The 11,015-nt window shown below is 55.2% G+C and overlaps 1 pseudogene; it reads left to right on the top strand.

Moving 5' to 3' along the window:
* Positions 1-253: 253 nt before the first annotated feature.
* LOC144168398 (uncharacterized) lies at positions 254-2,141 on the top strand (annotated as a pseudogene).
* Positions 2,142-11,015: the final 8,874 nt, after the last annotated feature.

Here is an 11,015-nt window from a genome sequence, read left to right on the forward strand (position 1 = left end):
CGTAATTTTCACAATTAATGCGGCGCAATCATTAGTTACCGCGGTATAATTAGTACCAGAGTGTTCGTGAAGGTACGGGGCATCGACCGATACCAGTTTCGCCGAAGCGGTACGTGATTCTCCCAAATTTTTCGGACTCTGAAAGTTGCACGGTGCGGGCGTGCAGCGAAGCCTAACGCTAGGCTTCGCACGAGTACGGCCCCCGGGAGCGCCGGGCCCGGCCGCTAGGCCTAACCCGACGAGTACGACCAAGATGGCGGCGGCAACCACAACGATGGAAGTGTGCGCGCCACAGGAGCCCAGTGCAACGCCGGCGCTGTTCGTCGGCAGTCACGGAGGAAGAACGAGCGTCGAGGGCAACGGCCACGACATTGCACCCGAAGAAACGAGCGGCTGGACGGCGGCCGGCAAGAGACTCAGGCAAGTCACCACGCCAGGTGAGCGTCGCGACGAGCCCCGCGCCGCGTCGGACCGACAACCTAGGCCTAGAGAAAGGGCTAACTTCGCGAAGCGAGTGGCCGCGACGATCACGAAGGCAGTACGCATGCCGGCAGTCATGCCGAGGGAGGAAATCAAGATAGTGATGCGACCGCGCGGCGGCCTCAACGTGGCCAGAACCGGAGCCTCGATCATCATGTCGGTCATCATGGCGGCGGCCCGAGTAACGAGGGAGGAAGCTAAGGAAGACACCATATGCACGAATGCGGCGCAGAACATCATCGTGGTCAGCACGCCCAACGAGCGCCGCGCCGACGTATACTCCAAGAACAGGGTCATTAACCTCGGAGGGTCCACTTACGAGATCAACGCGTACCGCACGGCGCCCGAAGGCATGGTCAAGGGAGTCATTCGCGGCGTGGCGATCGAAGACACCCCCGAGGAAATCAACGACAACATTGTTAACCAGTACAACCTGCTAGCGGTGGAGGCGCACCGGATTGGCAACACGACGACCGTGATCGTCCTCTTTGCAGGGCAGAAGGTACCCAACTACGTGAAGTACGGTTCCATGCTAGTGCGATGCGGCTTATACCGCAAGCACTTGGAAGTCTGCCGAAAGTGCGGCAAAGTGGGACACAGGAGCGACGTGTGCCCATATCCTAACACCAGAATATGTTTTGCGTGCGGAGCCGGCAACCCTGGCGCCGACCACGAGAGGGAGTGCAAGCCCCACTGCAAGCTCTGCGGGGGGCAACACCCGACGGGCGAACGGGAATGCAAGAACATATATAAAAAGCCGTTTGTGGTAACCAAGAGACAGTGGGAACGCAAGATCGAGACTGCAGCAACAGCGACAGGGACGAGTACCAGAACCGGCAAGTTTCCCGCCACTCGCACCGAGGCGAGAGTCGCGTCAACGAAGCGCCAGCCGCCAGCGAGACAGGAGCAACAGCGCGAGGCGGGGAAGGAGCGCCAGCCGTGAGAGACGATCGCCGTCCCAGCCCCGGGAGAAGGTCGCGTGGGCCGATGCGGTCAAGATGGCGCCCACGACGAGACTACAGTCCCAAAGGCAACAACAAGCTAAGACCAAGACCCAGGAGGAAAGCGGTGCCGTTACGGCTCTGCGCGCAGAAAACGAGAAGCTTAAGCAAAAGATCGTCGAGCAAGACGCCACCATCAAGGAGATCAAGGAGAAGCTCGCCATGCTGATCTCGATGCACCATCAGCAGCAGCAGCAGGCCGTGCAGCCAACAACGCCGCAACCACAACCCCAACCGACGCTAGAGCGACACCAAGAAATAATGAACGAAGACGAACCAGAGCCGGAAACTGACCCTAGGGCGGCCCGCCCGTCGGAGCCGAACCCCAAACGACGGGCGGTGGAGAGCGCCAGAGACCGCAGGATCAACGCAAGGCTAGACAAGCAAGACGAGCGGCTGGATCGCCTAGAAGCCAATGCAAAGATCACCAACGAGCGACTCACGGCCCTCGAGCAAACGACTCACGCAATGAACGAGCGCCTCACGGCCCTCGAGCATGCAGTGCAGGGACTACAGAACGCGTTCACGCAATTACAAGCACAAATTCAAGCCCAGATACAGGGACTGGAGAACGAGATCATTGCCAAACTGCAGCAACTATGGATGGGTCAACCCGCCGTAGCACAGCAACTTCCGCAGTCGCAACCCCAGTGCCAATAAAGGACCTCCTGGTCTGGCACTGGAACTGCAACGGGTTCTCACGACGAAAAGCGGTGCTACAACAACACATAAGGCAGCTCAAGCGCAAGCCCGACGCAATACTACTGCAAGAAACCCACTGCGAAGGTCCCCCGACGAGATTACAGGGGTACCGTACCCACGCAGAACCAACTACGGGACACAGCGTGGTGCTCAACGGCAAATGGCGCAGACACAGAGGTACGTGCATTCTGGTTCGGAGGGGGATCACCTTCGTCGAGCACACGCTCCTGACCAACAGCACGGCGGAGCACTGCATGGTCGAGCTTGTTACGGGTAAAAGGAAGAAGGAAAGCGCATTCGTGGTGAACGTATACAGTAACCCGCTCCACCACCAGCAGCGCTTCAAGGCTCTCATGCACAAGGCCCCGAACCAGGCTTGGGGACATGCCAGAACGACGGTCAAGGGAAGGGAACTACTACAGGATGCCATAGACGCGGGCTTCAACCTGGTGACGGACCCGTCGCAAGCCACAAGAACCGGTACGTCGGTGGCGAGGGATACCACCCCGGACCTGACGTTCGTCAAGATGGGGACGGCGTGCTCGCGCGAAGCGCAATGGCGCAACACGGGAGCAGACCTTGCCAGCGACCACATGATAGTGGAGGTCCGAATCCCGCTCGCCGGCCGCAACAACTACGGCAAGAAAACGCACAAGCTCACGGACTGGGAGGCGTTTTGCCGGGCGCTACCCGAAACGCACGACGGTATAGAAGACATAGAAGAGTGGACCACCGCCGTCATGAAGACGGTGGACGACGCTACTCAAGAAATAGAAACGGACGAGGACATCGACAAGATGGACAGCCGCTTGGCGCACCTTCTGGAAGCCAAGAGCTCACTGAAGGCCCGTTGGCTAAAACAACGCACCAACCCTCGGCTGAGGAAACGGATCGCCGAACTCAACAAACAGATCGAAAAGCACTGCAGGGTGCTGTGCGCCGAGCAATGGAACCAGGCATGTAACGAGGCGCACGGCATGATGCACACGGGAAAGACGTGGAATATGCTACGACACCTCCTGGACGAGACCACGACCAAGAGTACCCAACACAACAACCTTGCCCGTACGCTCCATAGGGCCATCACGGAACTGGGAGAGGACGAGGTCAAGAAAACACTGGACGCCAAGTACCTCCCGACCACCCCCACCGAGGACCATCCGGGTTACCTCGGAGAGGAGAACGCGGAGCTAGACAACGACATAGAACCATGGGAAGTGCGCGACGCGCTGCAGAATCTCAACAGAAGATCGGCGGCGGGACCTGACAGGGTCACCAACAAGGCGCTCAGGAACCTAAACGACGCGGCAGTGGAGGCGCTGACGCGCTACTTCAACAAGTGCTGGCGCGCAGGCCAACTCCCCAAGCAGTGGAAGCTGACCAAAACGATCCTAATCCCAAAACCCGGCAGGCCCCCGAGCATAGACAACCTTCGACTAATTTCACTCACGTCGTGCGTGAGGAAGGTGCTGGAGCACGTCCTCATGAACCGGTGGCAACGCTACCTAGAAGACGCAGAGCTCTACCCCAACTCCCTCATAGGATTCAGAAATAAGCTGAGCACGCAGGACGCCATGATCCTGCTAAAAAACGAGATCCAGGACGACGACACAATGACCAGAGACAATAGAGCGGTGCTTGGCCTGGATCTGCAGAGTGCGTTCGACAAGGTCCGACACTCGGCAATCCTAGGACAAGTCTCTAAACTCAACATGGGAGGACGGACGTACTACTACATCAGGGACTTTTTGACGAACAGAACGACCGAGATCTGCGCGGGAGACCTACAGCTGCCCGAAAAGAAGCTTGGCAGCGTCGGCACGCCGCAGGGTTCAGTCATTTCCCCGCTGCTGTTCAACCTGGTGATGATCGGCGTGGCAAATCGGTTGGAAAGGGTGGCGGCCGTCCGCCACACCATCTACGCCGACGACGGCACGCTGTGGGTCCCGGAAGGCAGCGACGGACATATCGAGACCACTTTGCAAGAAGCTATAGACGCAATCGAAGAACAGCTCGGCGGATCGGGCCTCATCTGCTCTCCGACCAAGTCGGAGTTGCTGATACCCCCACTGAAGGGCGTTAGGAAACGCAAAAGAGACGACCGGTCAAGCATCGTCTTACACACGGCAAACAGACAGGTCATCCCGGAGGTCGACCAAATCAGGGTGCTGGGCATACTTCTCGAACGAACGAGGGTCAACGGCGCCACAGTAACCAAGCTGACCACGAAAGCCGACGCGGCCATGCGCCTTGTCCGCCGAGTCTCCAACAGAAGGGGAGGCATGAAGGAGGAGAACCTGATGAGGCTTGTCCAGTCCTTCGTCATAAGCCACGTCGCGTACGTCGCCGCGTTTCACAACTGGAGGGCGTGCGAGAAAGCCAAGATCGAGGTGACCATACGTAAGGCGTACAAGACGGCTCTCGGCCTCATCAGAAGTACGAACACTGACAAGCTCGCGGCGTTGGGGGTGCACAACACCCTCGACGAAATCGCGGAAGCACAGAAGACAGCGCAGTTTGAGCGCCTGTCAGGCACCAGAACGGGACGGTACATCCTCCGACGCCTGGGGTACGTGCCCAAGGAGGGAGAACAACCAGCAGGGGAACCGCTGCCCAAGGGATCGTGGGCACGGCTCGTCGTCTGACCGAGCTCTCGCAATATGAACCCAGAACATAACAAGGAACGAAGGACCGCTCGGGCCAAGGCCCTGGTAGACCTACACGCAAGCGACAACGGGGCAGTGTACGTGGATGCTGCGAGACACCAAGAAGAGGAAGACGTCTACGCGGCGGTGGTGGTGACAGCCATGACGGGAGACACGAAGACGGCGGCGAGCGTTCACGCCAAGAAAACACATCCGGCCGAGGAGGTAGCGGTGGCACTCGCCCTAGCAGACCCCGGGTGCACGACGGTCCTCTGCGACTCGAAAACGGCGATCCGTAACTATGCCAAGAACAGTGTGTGCGGCGAGGCCGCGCGCATTCTGCGCAAGGCCGAAGACAACGGCTGCTTCAGTAGAGGCAGTGTGGTGCTCAAGTGGTTCCCGGCCCACATGGGTAGAACCGTGGCGGGCCAGGCGGGCAACGCGAACCACAACGAGACGGCCAACGCCGTCGCGCGAGGACTTGCACGCCGCGCGACGAACAGTGACCAGGCCGCCTCGGACGACGTGGACGCAGGCGCCGAAGACTACGACGGAACCAAGGATACGATGACCAGCTACAACGACGTTGTGCGGTGGTACAGACTGTGTCGACGAACAATGCCGCCTCCCCACCCGAGTTTGACTCGGGAGGAGGCCGTATTATACAGACAATTACAGACGGACTCCGTGATCACCCCGGTGCTCGCGAAGTACATGTGCCCAGTGGTGTACAACAGTAATGTGTGCAAACTCTGTGAGTGTGAGTGGGCCACGCTGACCCATATCATGTGGGACTGCAGAATCAGCGCGACGAAGGCAGCAGAAGAAACGACGCTTCCACCACCCTTAGAAGCGGCGAAGTGGACTTATGACTACGACGTGCAACTCCAGGCAGTCCAGAAGGTCTCGGCGGCCCTAAGTTTACAGCGACCGAGCGACCCCACAGAGGGGAGGGGGAGCGGTGGCTCTCTCCGACCCGAGCGGGGAAGCAAGGGTGCAGGTCCTAGGGTCAAGCCGGGACGACGTCCAGGCCGCGTCACGGCTAGGATGAACCTCTCGTGAGAGGGTCGTCTGAAACCGCTCTGCAGGCGACTAAATAAAGTTGCTCTCTCTCTCTCTCTCAAGTGTGTCGCCGCCGCATCGCCACCCTTTGGCTCTTTCATAAGTTTTTTCATTCTTCCCTCAATGCAGCTCCTTAAATCCTCCCCCCGACATACATTTCACACCGCAAAAGCAATCCACTTCAAGTGTCGCGTTATCACAACAGCACTGTCACTCTTCCCGCCTCTTTTTTCCCCGCGCAGCCAAGGATTTGAACGACCTTCCCTGCTCCATTATTTCAACCACTTGCCCATTATCCTTCATGGCAAATGTTACAAATCGCCTGTAATGCGAAAATTAATGTGTTAAAATGTTTTCTTTTCCTGTGAATCCACCGCTTAAGTAATACTCCCAGTGGGGTCCTTAAGGAAATAAAAATGAAATGAAATGACATGAAATGACAAACACAACACGTGACAAACACAACGTCAACGAAGTACAACGATCGGGCAAGAGCCCCCTGGCAACTTTATTTATCTTAAGAATCGTTTTGTTTAAATACTATCGTGAACAGTAGAGAACATGCGCAGTTAAAAAGCCCAGCCCTCTCCCATCGCCCTTCCCTCCTAAGAAAAGAAAGCACCCAGTCACGTTTGCCCTATACCAAAGCCTCGCCTTCAGCTAGGGAGCCCCTACCTCTCCATCGTGTACGCGCCTGTTGACTCACCGGTTCGAGAAGCGACAAACTGACAAAAAAATGTGCCAGCGGGAGTTCATAGCAAAACGTGTTGGCTTTTATAGAAGGCGCCAGCTGTAGCAAAAAGGAACACGTCAGGTGACGCCGCTCCTGTAAGTCTTAGTCTTTAAATGATAATATTACGGCGGCTGCGCCGAACAAATATTGTTCGTACTGTTTGAAGAAGTGCGCCCCAGTACTACTTGAGCAGACGAGACTCTTTCGCTGGCCAATTCAACAAACTGCACGTAAAATACATTAGGGGAATTCAGTCTTTGAAGCCAACCCACAGATATGGAAAGCTACAGCCCGCCTAAGCGGAGATGTACTCAGACAATAATGCAGTCCGCACTCACTGCACCATTTAATTTAATAAAACGGGACAAAGCAGCTATTTCCAGTAGCGGCTGGTAATTAAGATAAATAAACGGTCCTAGCACTCATTCGCGAGCGAGCGCGGCCGGACGTGTAAACGCTACAATGGGCACTCGTACAATTGGGGAAAAAGCAGCGAACTCTTGCTTTTTCTCCCGCGCGAGCACAGGTAAGTGCGCAGACTGGCCGCTTGCATAATAGATGGGAAAGCCTGTCCAGCTCAGCTGCGCTCCCCCCGAGATCTCTGTCGGTACGCCGGAGCAAATGCACCGTCCCGCCGCAGCGGCAAAGACAAAGCCCGCGCCGGCAACTGAGCGAAAGGAGACGGGGATCGCATGGGAAAGAAGGACACCCGACAGAAGAAGCGCGCGAAATACAAAACTATAGTCTAAAAGTAGGTATACATCACTCAGAAAGTACGAAGTAATTTGGTAGTACTCTGACCTCCCTCCCGAGAGTACAGAATCTTTCTCTTTTGTACACACAACTGTAAAGGCTGGGCAATTCATACAGATAAAAGCGGAGCACCGCCGAATCAATCGCCGTCGGAGTAAAACCAATTTCGTGAAGAAGCTCATTGGCCATTCGGAGGAGAAGCCACGTAGTGCGGAGAGGAAAGACTAGATGACGGGAGGCGGAGTGCGAAAAAGGGAAAGGCAGCGGCTTCCGCAGTAAGACACGACATTGTGTGCACAGAGCTAGTTTTGAGGAAGACACTCCACTTTGGTTTTACCCGAGCATCCCATATGAATGAACATTTTAAAAATATGCTTCTCTCCTTTCTTTGAAGCGGGGAAAGAAATCTGAAAGCGGAATGTGTCGCAATGCCCCGTGGATGTGACCCAAGTGTCGTTTTTCGCGGGTGTTTCGAGTGCCCAGTCTCTGTACAGTAGTCAGTAATTGCCTCTTCAACATTTTCTCTGTCATGCTCAGCCTTAAAAGGACCCTGACACACTCTGAGCAGTGCAAGTAAACCTGCGCGACGCTTAGCTTACACTACCAGAAATACCCGCGCCAAATATTACACGTTCACGTGAAGCGGTGAGCGCGCAAATCGCTGTGAAACACGCGGAAAAACCAACAGCGCTCTCCTCATTTCTCCTGATTATGCACCCCTGGCATGGCCTAAAATACGTCATTGAGGCCATGGCTGTCCGATCGGCTGTCACTGGTCAACTTCGCGGCTAATTTTTCACATTTCCTGTGACGATGCACCGTCGTCGGCGCTGTGTACGAACCTCTTCTATGCCTGAACCTGTGGGCACACTTTTGCCATTTCTTTTGTGTTTTAAGTGCGCGCGGAGTTTGAGGGATGAACTCCATACTTCTCTTTCAACCAGACCATCAACAACAAACGTTTATTTCTTCAAAAACGCCATATCAGCCCTAGCGCGCTTTTGCGAGCAGGCACCCATGCCTGCTTTTTGTGGCACCATACCGGGAATAGACCCCTCCACGTTGTTGTTGTTGTTGCTGTTGTAAACTTTATTAGAAAGGAAGGCCAAAGGCCAGGGGGTCAGTGGAGCAAGGTAATGGGGAGGGCGGAGCACTGTCCTTATGACGCCGTCTTCAAGGGATCTCTTCAGAAGCCGTGCAGACCACTGCTAAATTGCCAGTACTAGGCCGCTTTTTGTGGCATAAATGGCGATTTCGAAGAGTGTGTCGTGTGAGAGGGATGTTGGGTCGATGTAAGTAAGGGTGTCGTGGTGACGGAGAGTGAATGCATGAAAGCGAGAAAACTTGGAGCAGTGCCAGATGAGGTGGTGGAGATCGGCTGCGATGGAGTGGTGGCAGTAGGGACATCGGGGGGCGTGCTGGGGACAATACTATTGTCCATTGGTCTCTGGTGCCGTACAGGTGTTGGTCAAGAACTTGTTCAAGAAGATTTCTTGTGCTCGGGTCAGGGTGGGGTAGGAGGTAAGGTGGCCCGAAGGGGTGAGTGCCTTGAGGCGTTGTTGTTTTAGTTGCCTGAATCTACGGAGCCTGATTGCGGGAGCCAGAGTGGGGTCATCGTCAGGGCAGTTGGGCCAGGGGTGGTCCGAGAAGGGCGGCGTCGGGGGTCCATCGGAGGCTATTGTGAGAAGGGCCTCCTGTGCAGCCACGTGAGCTGCTTGGTTCCCAGGAGCGGCTGGTTCATGTCCGGGGGTCCAGTCGATTCGGACTTGGCAGCCGGATGTTTGGAGCGCAGTGATTTGGTGAATAATGTGGTGGACAGAAGGGTGGGTACACATGGGATGACAAAGTTCTTGGAGAGCTTCATATGAGTCTGTTAGGATGCGAAGGGTGGGGGGAATGGGGAGATGGTAATCGTACATAAAGTAGTCGAGAGAATCGTGGATAGCGATGAGCTCCGCGTCCGTTGAAGTAATTTTGGAAATACGGTGATATTGCGCTCCCATGATGGATAAATTGTCCGGGCTGATCCATGCTGTGCCGACGTGTGGGTTTATGTGGCTAGCATCGGTGTAGACGTCAGTTTCACCCGGTCGTTTAGTTGAGGCAAGACGTCGGCAGCGTCGCTGTCGAAGCTCGGGCTTCCTGCGTGCGACGGGTTGAGAGGTGACGGATTGAGTGAAGTGGGGCCGCTGCCATGGGGGTATTGGGGCTGGAAAATTAGGTAGGGGAATATTGCTTCGTTGATCCCACGCGGTGAGGAGCACGCCTTGGTGGGGGAGTTGTCGTTTAAAATTGTATTGATCCGTTTGTATTGATCCGTGAATGATGCGGTCGATTGGTGGGAGGGTCGCTGCTTGTTGAAGGTTTGCAATTTTTGTATGACGTGGGAGGCCAGTGATGGTGCGTAGGGTGGAATTGTGAAGAACTTGTAGCGTGCGTCGTTTGGTGCAGTTGAGGTCGTAATGTGTCCCTCCGTACGAAAGAATGCCCACCGCTACTGCTCTGCCGAGGGTGGTGATAGCCTTTTGTTTGGCTCCCCCATGTTTGTTTGAGAGCCGTCGGAGGGTGTGCTGCACGAAGTTCCATTTCTGCTTAAGGCGATTAAGCCATATTGTGGGGCTGTTTCTGGTTCCAATGTAGACTCCAAGGAGTTCAATTGGTTCCAGTCTGGCTGACACAGAAATGGAGGCGACACTGACTTGAGGTGGCACGTAATCGGTGGGGGATCGACGGCCGAAGATGGCGAGGAATTCTGTTTTGTGAGGTGCGAAGGGACAGGCCAAGGTCGGGGAGGACCTTTTCGAGTCCCGTCACTGCGCACTGGAGGTCGGTAATCATTGCGTCTTGATTTGGGTATTGGGCTGATTCGGTCCATATAGTAATATCGTCAGCGTATATGATAAAGCGGGCTGTGGACTCAGTGGTGATCCGTCTTGCTGTTCTGGTCGTCGCTAAGTTAAATAGAGTTGGGCCAAGTATGCAGCCTTGTGGTACACCCTTGTCAAGGAAAAAGACTCGGGGAGACCAGCCGGGGTAGGTTCCGCGGAATAGAATGAGGCGAGCTTCAAGGAAGCTTCGGATCCAGGTTTGAGCTTTCTGGTTGGGAAATGACTCAGCAAGTTCTTCAAGTATTGCTTGTTGGCCAACACATTCGAAAGCTTTCTTTAAGTCTAGTGCGAGAAGGTAGTCAGGGGGTTGTCGGGAGCATTTCCGTGTAATCACCCGTCTGAGGAACCAGAGGCTGTCAGCGGTGCAGAGGTTAGGGCGAAATTCTGTTTGTGAGGGATGAAAATAGGGCCTTACGAATTCAAGACAGTGGGTGATTTGGTTATAGATGAGCCGTTCTATTAGTTTGCAGATAACGGGAGTAAGGGATATCGGTCGGAAATGCGAGAACTCGTCGGGTGTTTGTTGCTTCTTGTTTGGTTTTGGTATTGGAAATATGAGCTACAGTTTCAGGTGGTCGGGGACGAGTCCGGTTTCCCACGAGTGATTGAGCTGTTCGAGGAGGTGTAGCTGGGCTGTTTCAGGTAGATTGCGTAGGTGAATCCATTGAATTCTATCGTGGCCAGGGGCGGATTTGAGCCTTCCTTGACGGAGCGCTGTTGTGAGTTCAACAAACGAGAATGGGCTTTCAAG

The sequence above is a fragment of the Haemaphysalis longicornis genome, unplaced genomic scaffold (assembly GCF_048455015.1).
Source record: "Haemaphysalis longicornis isolate Haplotype H1 unplaced genomic scaffold, Haemaphysalis longicornis Haplotype H1 scaffold_2, whole genome shotgun sequence".
In the NCBI taxonomy this organism is placed as follows: Eukaryota; Metazoa; Arthropoda; class Arachnida; order Ixodida; family Ixodidae; genus Haemaphysalis; species Haemaphysalis longicornis.